A 16,907-nucleotide genomic window follows, 5' to 3' on the forward strand; every position below is an offset into this window, starting at 1 on the left:
CCCCCCCCCCCCCCCCCCCTCATGCATTCTTTGTTTTTCCCCTTTCAGAGTAATTATCCATAGCACCTACAGATACTTTGAACAAAGTTTGTGTATTGTTCTTGAATCGATCTAAAAAACATAAATTTGCATAAATTGATAGAAATAAACTATTGGAATGAAGCGTGATAATACATGACAGAGTATATTTAATTTTACCAGTGAATATGACAGCGTGTGTATATCACCTTAAACTGTTATAATTCTAAACAAGGCCTATCTTCATTTTAAATAGTCATTAAGTTTAGAGGTAAAGTCTATAAATCACTAAGTCAAGGTTACTTTCATATTTGCAATAATGTTCTTTCTTACTTTCACCAAATTTTCATTGAGCTCAAATATTAGCAAAACAATATAAGCAGTCTCACCTGAGATAGTTGATTTAGGAAATTTGGCTTTTCAATTGTGCTCTTTCCAATTTCACCGAATGTGAAAGCAATAATAACAGCAGCCAACAGATTCGTGATCGTATAATCAAGGTAAGTGTGTTGAGGAAGACGGCCTCTTCTTTCCAGTCGAGTCAAAATTGCAGGCCATGTTCCCAAGAAAAAATAGAGCAAGAAGCATGCACGCTATTGCACCTCCTTTGCTCTCCACCAAATATATCTTCAACCCTCCATACAAGTTCCTTTGAGATGGAAGCAATATCAATGAAGGAGCACCTAAAAATTCCTACAAAATGACCGAGCCAAGTCCATCAGATGCAAACATACAAAAGGGTAGCAATACATACATGAAGCAAGTGTTAGCTACGCAGTACTAGACGGGAATGGATAGTATAACAAACAAGATCGAAGCTTTTCTTTCTTACTACCGTCCAGTCTATCCAATCTTCGCTTCCAAACCCTTCCCCCACCAAACATGCGAGTAAGTACTCATTTTTATTCAGCCAAGGAAGCCCAAATTAATGAAATCAATGTAATTAGGAACCATAAATTAATTGCCAAACTGACATTTATCATCATATGAAAAAAGTAACAGTGCCAGACAAAAATCAGATAACAAGAATCAAGCAATAGAAAAGTCAAAATCTATCAAGAAACCCAGCAAAGAGAACTAAAATAGACTGTAAATCATTCTCTGGCTATTTATTGAATACCATGAAGGGAAATGCTTGACAATGGAGAAATGGTTGAGCAATGTTAAAAAAATCACAATCTCACTATTTTTTCTGCATGAATAGGTAAGAAAGATATAGAACAACTACCAATAATAGAAGAAGATGATGTAAAATCACTATTTGGAGACCCCCACAAACACGTAAACGAAGACTCTTCAAAGCGAATAATATTTTTCCAATAATGAAAACCTTATATTCAATTGTACGTGTTGAGATAGAAATCATTGTGTGAGATCCCTTGAATCCGATTTTAATAGCTTTCCTCCATGTACCGTGCCAGGAACGTAACCCAGCCAAACCCATTTTCAAATTTATTTTTATTTTTATTTTTATTTTTATTTATTTATTTATTTATTTTGCTCTAATAGTGTTTGAAGTCGAACGTGGTGGGTTCCAAAATCTTTAAGAATTGTAAAAAAAAAAATATGACTCTGACGCCAATCCCATCGCATCCCATCCGTCCTATTCCACACCGTTGAAATTTTTTAAAGGCAAATTAGGACTAGCTTCCTTGTCATCCCAAGCATAAATATGATAAGTAATCGAAACAAAACGTTCATACCTTTAAGCTTTATTGTGGAAAACATCCGTACCTTTCCTTTTTTGATATTTTTACCCTTATTTCCACCTTTATTTGCGAAAAACGTCATTTTCATCATTTTTAATGTAAAATGATTAAAATACCCTCCCATTTAAATAAAACTCAAAAAACGAAAAGAAAAATAAAGAATAAATTACAATATTCTCCTAAATGTTTTTAAAAGTACAAGTAAGTCCAAATAATTATTAATAGGCTTAATAGTACAAAACGTCCTTATGTTTCAAATTGGTGAAAGGAACGTTTTTCGCAATGAAATGTGAAAATAGGGATAAAAATGTAAAAAAATTGAAACGTAGGCACATTTTCCGCAAGAAGTGTCAAACGTAAGGATTTTTTTGCTATTAGACCTTATTAAAATATTAAAAATAAAAATAAAAATATCTCTTTTTTCTCTTCTTCTCCAAATGGAACTGTCACATTAGAAGTAAAAAAAAAAACTTCCACTAACCATCGCCAAAATCGTCAAATCTCCATATCGTTGAACTATCTGTTGATATTTTAAGACCATGAAGAGAGGCACCCTAGTAAGTATAGTCGATTGATGTGTTGAAAATAGTATGGGTCTCTCCGAAATAGGTGATACCGCCAGTATTTACATTCGCGAATTGGGTATTTGGTTTGCAATTCCTAACAAATCTATTGGCATGAAGGTTTCAAGATTAAATGTTGGGTGGTATGTGCAGAAGGAAGTGAGAGCTTTTCGATAGTATGGTAGTCTAACAGTTTGGATGGTGGTTTATTGGAGTTTTTTGGCTTCTAATGTGATTAGCCCATTTGGAGAAGAAGAGAAGAGAAGAGAGAGAGGGAGAGAGGGGGAGTTTTTGTTATTTTTAATATTTTATTATGGGCTAATAGCAAAAAATATCTCTACATTTGACACTTCTTGCAAAAAAACGTCCTAACTTTTCAATTTTTTTGCATTTTCATCCCTTTTCCACGTTTCATTGCAAAAAAATCTCTTTCACTAATTTGAAACGTATAGATGTTTTTCACACTCTAGACCAAACGTAAGGACGTTTTGTGCTATTAGGCCTTTTAATAATTATTTGAATTCACTTGTACTTTTTAAAACATTTAGGAGTGAGATTGTAATTTATTCTTTATTTTTATTTTCTTTATTTTTGGATTTTATTTAAATATGAGGGTATTTTGGTCATTTTACATTAAAAATGGTAAAAATAATGTTTTCCGCAAAAAAATGTGAAAATAAGAGCAAAAATGTCAAAAAATGAAAGGTGTGGACGTTTTCCACAATAAACATTAAAGGTAGGGACGTTTTGTGTCAATTACCCAATATCATATCATGCTTCGAAATGATATTTAAATCTCTGTCTTACTGACTAAAATTCTTCATTGAGGCAGGTGATGTCGAGGCCCTATTCTCCTATGTTATCATCCCTAGTCTAAGCCCTCGTTTGATTTCATTAAATTAATTTTTTTTTTCTCGTTTATTTTCAATCATATAATTTTTCATAAAATAATATTACACAAAAAAAATAATAATAAAAAAATAAAATTTAACCACTCATTATCCAAAAAAAGTTATTCCACCCATTTTAATTTGAAAATATCGAGTGGCCTAAATGTCTATTTCATGGCTCGGGATTGAGTGATTGACCTAATTTAAACTTCTAAAAGCTCCTACAATGAAAGGTTGAAAGTAGAGACAAAGCACAAAACAATTTGATCACTAATTGTGGATTGCGATATATGAGCTCCAGTCAAAACTCTTTATTTTTCCTAGAACAGAACTACACCTGTAATGTCATTTTACCAGTTGAAATGGACCTAGATTTGAGATACTTTGGTAGATATAAATCTATTGAATGAGACGGATATTAAATTTATCAAAAAAAAGTGCAGGACGTGTTTGGGTTGTTTTCAAGCTATTTTCAATTTTGCAAAATACTTGGGAAAAAAGGTGTTTTGATAAAATTTTATTTTTTGCAAAATACTAGGGAAAAAAAGTGTTTTGATAAAACTTCATTTAAATAAAATTTTAAAAATTAAAATGCAAAATTCTAATGAATAAAATTCTAAAACTAAAAAAAAAAAAATCAAGAAAAATTAATTCAAAAATAAAATTGATAAGTTCTAAAAATAAAAAATAATAATTTTGAAGAAATAAAATCTTAAAAAATCAAAAACTAAAATTCTAAAAATTAAAAATTTTGAAAAATAAAAATATTTAAAACTCTTAATTTTTATTTACATAAAAATTCAAAAAAAAATATTTATATAAACACAGATACAAATATTCTCAATCCACATCATTTTTTTTTTGTTACCTATATTTTAAATTCAATTTATTACTTGTTATTATTTTACTTTTGTAGTGAGAAATAATATCGTAAAATTCACCAATTTTAAAATGTATATTATTTGATGATATAAATTATATGTTTATTAGTGAATAACTATTATACATCTACAGTCCTAGTTGCTATTACCTAATTCTTTCCTATAAATATGAGGATTTGATTTTTAATAAAACACACAATTCTATTTACTTTTCTCTTTCATTCATTTTCTCTCTAATTTATAACACGTTATCAACACGAAATTCAAACCAATTGAATTAGCAAAATCTATTTCTATTTTTGCTTTCAAATCTTTAGGCAGTTGAAGTAGAATTTTTTTTTCCTTCAATCAAAGAAAGACAAGAAGTTCTATCCAATTAAGTTTACAAAGAAACTCTTTTAATTTGCTAAAAGAAAATGTTAGTATTATCTTAACATTTAATTATATAAAAAAGAGGTATAGTTATTCGATTGAATATATAAATTTGATTTTGCCAATTTATGATAAAATGAATATTTACAAGAATGTAATTTTTTTGTAGAATATTTATATTATTCTTGGAAGAAAACACAATATATAAATCATTATTCCAGAAAAATATTATAGTATTCCTTGAAAAGGAATATTATATTTATATTATTTTGTTGCTTTTGAAAAAGCACAAATTCACACATATAATATTTAAAATAGTATTGTATTATTACTCTTGAAAATGTATAATACTTTTTCATATCATATTCTTAAATAGAATTTGTTTCTAATTGTATTTTACTAAAAACGCACATTATATTCAAATGAAATATTACTTGTTCCAGAAGGACCTGATATTCCAATATCAATATTTCAAAGGAGTATTGGTGTATTGCTACAGAAGAACCATATTTTTATATTAATTTAAATATTAGAAGGATAATTAATTGTTGCTCTAGAGCAAAAAGATTTGGAAGGAGCACAATTCTATATTTATTAACATTTTTGAAGAATATTATGTGGTTATTGTTAAAGAATCACAAATGAATACACTTCGATGTAAGTATTGTATTGTTACTCTCAAAAGAGTATTACTTCAGAATCAATTTTTTTGAAGAATGTTAGATAATTCTCTCATTATTTTTTACGGAACTTTCTTTTTTTTTTTTTTTTTTTTTTTTTTTTTTTTTTTTTTTTTTTTTTTTTTTGCTCCTAAAAAAGCACAAATTATGACATTATAATATTTGAAAATTATTGTATTACTACTCTTGAAGAGCATAAACTATAAATTTTAATTCTTAAATAATATTATTTTGTGCTTTTGAAGTAGTACAAATCTCGATAAATATCATAACTCGAAGAGTATATTTTTTTTTCTTGTGGCTCATACATGTTTAGCTTTCCTTGCAAAATTAATGAAATTTAGTCGTTTTGATGACAATAATTGTGAATTGCAAGCTAATAATCTTAAAGAAAAATAAAAAGGCTTTGATTATATGTAAATTCTATCATTTATCATGTATTGATTGTTATTATTTTTTATTAAATTATTATCCATGGTGCGAATGTCATAAATGAGTTACTATATGTTCTTTTGAGTGCATAATAAGAAAATAAAAGAAATTATATATTTGGAATTCATGACCATAGCATTTGCTTGGAAAAATTTTTTTTTGGTCACGACTTAATATCAAAGGACATATATATTCTTCTCACTAAATTGGTAGTGTTAAATGCGTGTTACAACAATTTTAGCGCCCGACATGAAATCCTACCAATTTCATATATTATGTCCCTATTTGAATCCCATTTTTGGGTCAAAATACATTTTGGAATAATTTTTTATTGGAGAATATATGATTTAAAACTGAGTTCTGCTACAGGTACATCTCCCTTTACATTTATATACATCTTTCCACATGGCACCATTACGTCCTCTGATTTTCCCAACAATCTTTTTCATCTCTCCATATTGTGCCACATAAGAAGGAATGTCAACCATAATTTAAAGGACAATGTACGAAGCATTTTCCTTAAAAATAAAAGAAAATTTAGATTTATGTGTAAAATTCTTTTATGGAAAAATGTGTAGTTGAAAATAAATTTTTGAAAATTTTTTTTTGGAGTGGGGGGGGGCGCATATTTTATATAGATACGTATATCACATGATGATACTTATAAGTTTGCCATCCAATATTTTAAATACAGTGCTTAAATATTTTTGTTCGCGGTGAATTAGTTATACTGATTTCCTACATCTTCGAGAATATGAAATTGGAATATGTGGTAAATATATATTTTAAAAGTTTACATTGATAAATTCATTTTTTTTTATTCACGATTTGCAAGAAAATTTTAAAATCAAAGTTTTGAATCTAAATTATTTAGTTTGAATATTAAAGGGGGTGTATTCATTTGGACTTTTAGGGAGGTGTATTTAATTGGAATTTTTGAAAACTTTGATGAACTTTTTCAAGAGATGACTTATGTGGATTTTGTGAATTTTTTTATAGACTTGTATATAATTAGTAAAAGTTCTATAGATATTCATTTTAAAACTTTTATAGAATTTTGTAGAATTCAAAAGACTTTTGAAAATTTTCATTTGAAATAAAATTCACGTAGATTAAGTGTAATAGTGTAAAAATCTGACATACAATTCTCCTTCTCCTTTCCCTTCCCCTCCTCATATATATATATATATATATATATATATATATATATACATATATATATATATGTATGTATATATATATAACAATAAAATATTTTTTTTTTAAATTCAAATTTAAGACCTTAATTAAATAAATAATAATCAAGATTATACATATGATAAAATAAATAAATTTAATATTCAATACTATTAATATAATATATCTTTAAAGAATAAGTAAAAAGCCTCAAGTATAGAAAGCTATGCTTATGAGTAAACCGATTTAATTACCTTCCTCTTGACGATGAGAGGGGTATCATCATCATCATCATCCTCCAAAATGGGAGACGCTGAGGCTAGCCGTTTGCGGCTTGGGGGTACTTTTAGCTGCAGTGGGCTTGGCAGGAAGAGAAGTCGATGGACGGGCAGATTGTTTAGCACGAGTAGAAGAAGACGGACTCTTAATGGACACAGGAGTGACCAAAACAGGAGGGGTGGAAGAAATGTTTGGCTGACCTAGTGAATGGAAAGCACGATTGACATCAGTCGCGAACAATCTGCGTTTCACTGACGGCCAGAGTCGTTTAAAAAGAAGATAGATGACACGGCTAGGATTGAAGGGGGCTAGTGAGAAGTTACTTGTCAAAAGAAGATTGCGAGCATTTATAGCCTCCGCTTCTGTTTTATTAATAGTGTAGAAGCGGTCTATCAAATTCCTTGAATAGCAAGGAGGAACGGGCCAAGTTTGGTCAAAACCAAGTTGGCGAGCAAAAAATTGAGGAGCATATATCTCTACCCCAGCCTTGGCATTAGTCCCAGTCAAAATATCATGGAACAACTCCCTTCCAGTCAAAAACTGAATCCAAATAAACAAGGAAGTGTTCGCATTATTCAGAGTGGATGGGGGTTGCACATAATCTGGAGTCAAAAAGGGAGGAAAAGGAAAGAAGGAAGGGATTGAATCCAAAGTATAAAAGAATGAAAAAATGTCCCTTCTGGACATATTTACAGGAGTCAGAGGCTCAATGATTAGCCCGTAGCAGTTAGCAGAAAGGCTGGAAAAAGATGGAGCACCAAGCGATGAAAAATAAACTCTCAACCACATTTGAGCGAACCAAAGAGGTCCACTGCCAGTGGGAGATGCACCATTCTTCAATTGGGATTGAAGAGAAGCCATGCCTCTATAGAGGGCAACTAAAAAGAAAGAACATAAATTCAGAGGCCTACCACGCGCCAATTCGTGCGCTATGGGTAAATAGTTTAGGGAGGGCTTTATGCTTGGTACACGCAAAATGTATTTACAAAGCTAAATCAGAAAAAAGGCTATTCGCTCAGTATGGGAAGGCTCAGCACTTGAGTGGTTATGAAGGGTTTGCAGACTTGAATAAGACTCGGTGAGGCCTTTACCAAATTTTGGGACGACACCAGAAATCAAAATACCAGGAAAAATGGTATCGCCCAAAGGTGTCAGATTTACTAGGGCCCCAATATCCCTTAAGGTAATGGACATGGGACCGAGAGGAAAAACAAAAGTATTATACTCAAAAGACCAAAAACTTAAAGTGATTGGAAAAAACACTGGGTCAAAAATAGGGGGGTTGAAGAGAGATTTCTAACAAATCAGAAATCCAAACATTATAAAAAATTGCCTTAGTAGGACCATGGTCTACAAGGCGAGCACGACATCTACGAAAAACGACATCAGATTTAGGCCAAGTGTGAATACCTCTTTCGCGAAGTGGCCCCAGCGGCAAAGAATTTAGAAACGGAGGGCCATGAGTACAAGGGAACAGTTGACCGACCGCCGCTTGTTCGATGGCCTCGGCATTGTTGAATGAAGGACCTAGATAGAACTCATTGAGTTCGACATTGGCCGGTGCATGAAAATTTCGAGTAAGGAATTTCTGAAAGTCTTCGAAACTGAAGGAGTCACCAGACTGAGATTGTGAAGCAGCCATTAGGGACGAAATAGAGTTTTGCAGAATTACGTAGCAGAGAAGCAAGGAGATGAACAGTAATATTGCGAGAGAGGCGCGAAAAAATGAGGCGTGATTTAGTGGTGCAATGAAATAGCGCATTTGGAGGTTATAAGGGTTTGCAAACGTCGCACCTTTTTAGGCTATAGAAGAAAAAAATGATTGAAATTCTTGAGAATTTCGAATGTTGTTGGGAAACACAAAGTAAATATGGCAAAATTAATAATTGGTATTAATTCTGCCATATTGGGAGGGGTAATTGTTGACACACAAAAAGTTCAGCTCAAGTTGAATAGCCCAAGGAATGAAACCCAACTGGAAAATCCCCAAAATCAGATAGCCCAAAGAACGAATCAATCAGGCAATGCAGGATAAAGGCCCAAATAGGGAAGCCCATGAACGCGATAATACGATCGCCCAAGGTTGCAAGTCGCCCAAGATTTGAGCGAATGAATTGCCATGCAGTCGCCCAGAACTGTGACCCTGCTCTCGTCCAAACATTCGAGTCGCCCATCATCTTAACAAACATGAGATGTTATGGTTACCCAAAAGTACAGTTAATGAAGCAGTTATTGAGTAGTGCTACCACGTCCCACGATTCAAGGAATTCAATTGAGGACGGTTGAACGACAAAAGTAATGGTAGCAGTTAGAGAAGGCAGTTTCATGACAAGTTGGCCACTACAAGGAAAGTGGGCAGTTATAGAGCGATCAAGAAGTTTTTAAGCGGTTGATCACGAAAAGATCATCTAGGGAATATAAAAGGAAGAAAAAACATAAAGCAGAAGATTCCGAATCAAATACTCTCAAACAGAGAATATGTAATTTTCAATTTCTTAATTTAGATTTAAACACTTCTTTTACAGTAACTCGTGTGCTTGTGCCCCTTGGAGACATTCTGTTTTTATTTTCCAATTGTAAAGTCATCGCCAATAAAAACGCCCCTTTTTGGGACTTTGTCACAAGAGGTTTGTCCCTTACACAATCATCTGATCCCTTTTTAATTGTTAGCGACTAACCCGCGCGAAACACACACACACACACACACACACACACACACACACATATATATATATAAAATTAAATAATAGTATATTTTTTAAAATTCATCCATCAATGTTTATTTTCATATATCCTTCTAAGCCTTTTTTTATATTCTTTTAAGGTTTGAATTTAACTAAAATTCTAATAATCGTAAAATATTATTTTTAACTAAAATCATAAAATCCTAATTATAAAATATCATCTTCAATGGAAATTAAAAAAAAAAATCAATACATTATTAGAGTTATAAAATTTTCATTTTATGAAAAATGAAATCTTATTCTTTTACGCTTTTTTAAGTATTGATTTTACAAATGAAAATATATAAGAAAAATTAAAATAAATTTCAATACTTGTCCACATATTCTTACATTATAAAAGGAAACAAATTTAAAATTATCAACTGAAACATAAACAGCCAAAATTATGAGTTTATAAAAAAATTAATTAATGTATGATTCGAGGAGAGATTTGTTTGGTTGCATTAGCAGTATATTTTTGAAAGAATTCTATAAACTCAAGAAAAGGGATTTGCTACCCGTTATAAATAAATATTAAAGTATCGACATGACAATATAAAAAATAAAAAGTAAGAATCAGATTAAATGTTTATATTGATTGGATGAATATAGTGATTTTTAAAATTATATTATGAATGTATTTATAGTGGGATGAATATACAAATTTGTATGGATATGTAATGTTTAAATGAATGAATTTAATAAGGACCTTTTAACTTTTCAAAAGTCATATCAAATGTACTCTTATTATTTTTTAATTACAAATTTCATAAGTTATTATCAAAATTTATTGAAGATCTAATTTTTAGCCAAATCTAAGAAGGGCTAAATACATATGGCAAGAAATAACTTGCAAGCATAATTTATTGAAAACCATTAAGTGATTGTGCATTTATGTGTCTCCTGGTATCGAACAAATATATAGAGTATATGAAAGAACGGTTGAGAATTAGAAATCCTAAACATGTACTCTCAATATACAAATAGTAAAACTACAGTAAAGAAAAAGACACAAAAGACCTTAGATTTACGAATATTTGTTTTAATGTGAGGTTACGTATTCAGCAGTTACGATAATTTACTATACTGAAAAACGTTTACAAGAAAAAAAATCACATTGTTTTTATCTAATCTATATCTTTCCATTGACTAAATAAACCCTAGTTTTGTGGCCATGACACGGCCACCGAAGCCTCCCTACAATGGCCTTACTTCGCAAGGCCTTTCTTCCCTTCAATGGGATATGTACCCACGACTATGCCACAACTTTGCTAGAGCCCTGTTCAAAAAGCAGACTAGATGACTAGATGCAACTCCCTAATCGTCCATAATATTCATTAATAAATCTTTACACCATATAAGAAGATCGACTACGTATCCAATGTCCGAGAACATGACAAGTGCCCGAAAATGCTTATAGTATAGTATTAAGATAGATCGACCCTAGATCTAACATCCTATAACATTACATGTGTCAATATTTTCAAGCCATATTATCAAGGTCATCTCGTATAAAATAATTAATGATCCCAAGGTAAAGCATTCGTTCACATTTTCATAGTTTCAATACCTTAAATATTTATTACCGTTACAAAAAGTCTAAGGCGTGATGACCAAACTTTGAGTTAGGCGAGTCTAGGCATTAAAAAAAACTTAAAAAAAGCATTTTTTTATTTTAATATTATTTAAAAATCATTTAATAATTAAAATAATATCTATCAGACATCTAAAATAATATAATAAAAGGAAAAGGAAAAGCGTGCCTAGGCACCAAAAATAAAATAAAAAATAAAAAAGAAAGAGAGAAGCATGCCTAGGGACGAAGCGAGGCATTTTGCTGACACTTTACACCTAGACGCATTTTTCAGAACACTGATAATTATCTATCTAAGCTCTAATTCTCTAGACTATGGAAAAACATAGGAGAGTTCCCCTCCTTTTAGATATATATATTTTTTATTACCCTATATTCTGAGGTAATATCATCTACCAATCTTCAAAATCCTAGTACTCCAATGTGACTGCATCGAGATTCTCTACTATATGGAGATAGTGACTCAGAATAAATAGGAATAGAGACTCGTAAGGTAGAAAAAACTATAGTTTGTCAATGTATAATAGTGTACTGTTCAAAATACTATAGCTTTCGATGTGTCCATGAACATGTGCCAAGTAATTATTATAGAGGATGCACGAATCTAATAAATAGGGAGCTCCAAATTCACACACAGAGTATTGGATAGACTATTTATTATTAATGAACTTTACCATCGTCACACACTCATATTTCTTATATTCTTATATCTTCTAACCGGGGCAAAGGATCGTTAGATTCTTTATGCATGCTGGTGTTGGTCTATGTATGTGCTATGGAAATAAGTTCCATAAATATATTTTAAGGAGTTTTATAGCTCCATTGCATAGTTTTATATGTCTTACGAACATGTAGAATAGTTTTCTTTATGGCTTATCTTCAATTAGAGGATGAAATTTGACCCCTTGATGTCGTTAGAGGAATAATTTTAGGCATGTCAGAGAAAGAAGAAAAGCTTTAGAATTTGTAATCCCAATCATGTACCTAAAAAAATACAGTCACTTAATGTCAATTAACGATTTATAATAAATTGAACTTTTCGTTGCACGATCAAAGTTTTTGGTTTTGCCAATTGGGAAATACTACATATACAATCGGGATTGATAATCTCGATTGACAACCACACATACGAGAGGGGGTCCACGATTTATTTTTTATCATTGGTTCTCAATTCCGATTGTATAACTAGCAAAATTCTTGCAAATTTACTTTTATTAGGTTTAAGGAGCAATTCGATCTATTTAAAAAAAATTAAAATGAGCAATTTTTAATTAGATGTGTTCTAATGAGCCACTTGTTGCGTGGCATATTAGACTGAATTCTCACATCAAATAAAGATAAAATATTAATCAACATATACTAGATTCTTTTAACAGATTGACTTGTTAAAATGGTAGTAAATTATTAATAAACACAATGTTTAGAAGAGAATTAACCACACTTATATTGATCATTTAATGCTCTATTTGTATAATTTACAAAAGTAGCCCTTATTCCCTAACATTGTATATGTATGTACAACAATCTATAGTTTATGTCCTTCATAAAACTATCAATTTAGTGTCTTAAATCAATTATTGATTATCTTCCTGCAATGTAAAACATAAAACAAATAAACACGTCGCAATAAATATGATAGTAAACAGTCGATTATAGTAGATAGTGAGCTTCGAATATTGCCTATAAATATCACAATCTTTACATGCTCCTATTTCATAAAGAAAAATATTATGCACAACATATCATTCAGAATCGTCCAATGAAACTATCGGTACCTCATAGTAATGCAAAATTAAACCCCCAAAAATATACATTGAGTGTCGTGTCGTGTTGCTCATGGTCCAGCTTCTCCATCGACTCTCTTCTTCTCTACTCACATCGACATCACCTAATATGAAAAAGCTGGTTTATGAAAGGAAAAATTATTTTTATTTTTATTGGACAATGTCATTTAAATTAAAGAGCATAATTCAGATATTAGCTCTCACCTAATATGAAAAAGCTGGTTTATGAAAGGAAAAATTATTTTTATTTATATTGGACAATGTCATTTAAATTAAAGAGCATAATTCAGATATTAGCTTCGTTCTTTTCAAGAGTTTACATTTTTTGAGGGCTTCAACAAGTTCTCTATAATTAAAATTTAAAATGAAGAGTGTGTTTGACTCTTTATATTCAAAGAATCAAACTCACTTTTTATATTATACTTTTGCTCTTTGGTATTTTGAAACTTCTTTCACACCTGTTGGGCTTATAAACACTGGCGGACCCATAGTGGGTCTTGGTGAGTTCACTTGAATAAGTTATGAAGCAGAAGAACCTGAGCCCAAAAAATCTAAAAGCTTTGAATGAAGTTTTATTTTTTTAAAGAACGTAAAAGATTCATTCATGAAAAGTTGTATGTGTCTTTCTTCAGGAAATTATTTCTTTTCGATGATTTCTTTTGTTTTTCTTATCAAATTAAATTGGGGATCACTTAATTGCTCCAATTTCTATCTTGTTTTGGTGATTTTATGATAATGGATTCTTGTTGTAATTTTTGTCTTTGTTTGGATTGGAGTGCAATCGATGACGTAACATTGAGAATTGTTGTGATTTTTGTATTTTTCACTTGAATCGATTGTAATGGAAAAATAATTTAAACGTAAATATAGGTTTTCTTTTGATGATCACGAGATAAAAGTGATGAAAATGATGTTGGAGATAAAAATGATGATAAACTTGGTGATATTTGAGATAAACATAAATCTGTATTTTTTTCAAGTTCGATTGTGTCCCACCAATTCGAAACGTCTGCGTCCGCCACTGCTTATAAAGAAATGGAGAGTGATAAAATAAGATAGAGAAAAGTAATGTTAAAAAAGAGAAATAATGTTATGTCAATTATGAAAAATATTAAAATAGAGAATAAATAACAAGGTTCTAAAATGAATAATGCATAGCAATAAGTTACTACGAACATCCAGCATTACAAGTATATACATGTCTATGTGTAATTATGTGTTTATCAATTTTAAATATTCTAAACTAAGAAATAAATAAAAATGCATTATTTGAACTTTATACATATTCTTCACATTTTCAAAAAAAAAAAAAAGGAAAAAAAGAAAAGAAAAGCATATTGCTTAAAGTTATAAATACTACAATACTTGAACTTTACACATTTTTTTCAAAATTTCAACAAAAATACATTACCCAAAATCAGTGTTATTAAACTTAGATTAGACTGACCGATTCGATCCGAAAACCGTTAAATTGGACCCAGATCGGGTGACCTTTTTGAATCACTTTGCAACTAACTTGTTCTAAACCCTATTGCACCGGCAGGTTTCTAAAAACTCGCTGGCCCATTTTTTAGGTAAACCGAACGGGCACATATAAACCCAAAATTTTTAAAATTTTTCAATGATGCTGTGAAACCTTTCAGCCTTCTCATGCAGTTTGCTCCCCTCCCAAGAATAAATCTTCAATTTCTGAATTTCCTTGTAGTTAACTTGTTATATTCCAAGAAAACTATAAATTATGTAACTTAGAAGCTCTGACTTTCTTGATTGATAAAGCTGCTTTGACTTTTAATATTCTTTTTTGTTGTCGATTCTATAATTTTTAATAAGCAGTGAAAATTGAAAAAGAGTAAGTGCTTGTTTGGTAAGAATTTTGATAATTAATTTTTTGACCGTTAGAGATAAAGTGAGTTTTACTTGTGAGAGAAAAATTCAAAAATAACGGCTGAAACAGTGAAATAACGGTCAAAAAATTGATTTTAATTGGATTAAAAGAACATATTGTTTATAGCTTTTGGGATTATTTCTCATTTTCGTTTTCCCATTATAATGTGATTTGTTAGTTTGATGAACCATCCACTTTTTCTCTCTCTCTTTTTTTTTTTTTTTTTTTTTTTTTTTTTTTTTTTTTTTTTTTTTTTAACGTCTCTGTTTTTCATTATAATGGGATTATTAAAGAAGAGCATATGACTTTCAAGGTAGGTAATTAGTTAAGGCAGCAGATTGGGAAATACTTAGTATCTGTTTTTGGAATTTTGTTAAGGCAGCAGATTTCCATATAATAAGCTCGCACTTCACATGAGATTCAAGTCTGTTGAATGAATGAATTTTAGTTTCCAGAGCGTAGTCATCTCTTTTCATAATATGATAATCTTTGTTTCTCATGTGCTCCAATAGAAAGATTATGAATATGTTAGTGTAGAGTGAAAACCCACAACAATGAAGGTGATATCGGGCTTAGTTCACCACAAATCAACACCACAACCCCGCAATGACCAAACACCCCAACCGGATTTTCTCCCCCTTGACGATTGCTATTCAATACCACACAAACAAACGAAAGCCAAGATCTCACAAAGATTAACCACAAAGGTAGCAAACTGAAAATGGACAGAGAGATGGAGAAGAAGAGGTAGCAAAATCGCACATCGCACACACTGGAGGCAATGGAGGACACAGTTCATTTAACCAAATAAGGCAAGTTATGTTAGGTTAAGGTATTGACCCAAAAGGCCCAACACAAAGAGTAATGGGCTTCTAAACGGGTTCCATTGCTAAGCCATCCAAGTAAAATGGGTCGGGCCATGAGCAACTCTACTAAATTAAGTCGCTTCGAGTGGCTTATCCAAATTGGGGTTGGGTCGTCCCTTTTGTGGTGTCGATATATTGTTCAGTCATTTGTTCTAAGCTGACTAAAATTAAAATCGAGTTAACATCATAGTTTGGAGAGGTCATTTGACAACAAATTGCCTAGCAGTTTGATTAGTTGTAAAATATCAAATCTATGAGTTATTGGGTAATTCCCTACTATGCATACTTTTCAAGATGCACTTATGTTACTTGACCTTAGGTGAAAATGCCTCTTATGTGCAAGGAAATCTCAAACACCAAAAATTAAAAATTGAGCCTTATTCCCAATTGATTTGCAGCAAAGAAAATTCCCAACACCGAATGAAAATTAAAAGAATTACTTGTGTTGTATGGTGTTTGCTTCCCATTTCAATTGTTTAGTTCCGAGGACACATGATTTTCAGGGTTTTTGATATTCTTTCCATGTTGCTTGTTGTTTAGGTCTCTTCATTTGCTGACTGAATCTTGGGTTGTAGTTTATTGTATCTGACTATATTTTGTTGATTTAATACTTAACATTGATGACTCTTATCAAATTAATTCTTTAGATGCCTTTGTCTGATCGTTACAGTGATAGAAAGATAGCACTAGATTACTTATCATATAAGATTCACTATGCAAGAACATAAATTGGGCAAAAGCAAGTACTTCAAATTCATATTTGGATGCGTTTGATTGTCAATATATTCCATGAAAAATGTGTTTTTTCACCCAAATTTTTACTTTTGTATTGTTTGACTGATATTTTTTTTCATGGAAACCATTTTTCTACTTTTGTCACATGATCATATTTTTCTCAAAATCAAGGAAAATATTTTCTTTCGGGACAGTAGGATTTTTTTTCTTCTTCAAGGAATTCATTCTCTATTTCTCTCACTCTCTCTCATATACCCACCGATAAAAATCGGACATGTATAATATTTTCTAAATTAAAAATTAAATCAATTAAACACATT

The 16,907-nt window shown here is 30.9% G+C and overlaps 1 pseudogene; it reads right to left on the reverse strand.

The window, feature by feature from the left end:
* Positions 1-1,386, reverse strand: part of LOC111395187 — a 4,559-nt pseudogene extending 3,173 nt beyond the window's left edge.
* Between the last annotated feature and the right edge of the window lie 15,521 nt (positions 1,387-16,907).

The sequence above is a fragment of the Olea europaea genome, chromosome 1, assembly GCF_002742605.1.
Source record: "Olea europaea var. sylvestris chromosome 1, O_europaea_v1, whole genome shotgun sequence".
NCBI lineage: Eukaryota > Viridiplantae > Streptophyta > Magnoliopsida > Lamiales > Oleaceae > Olea > Olea europaea.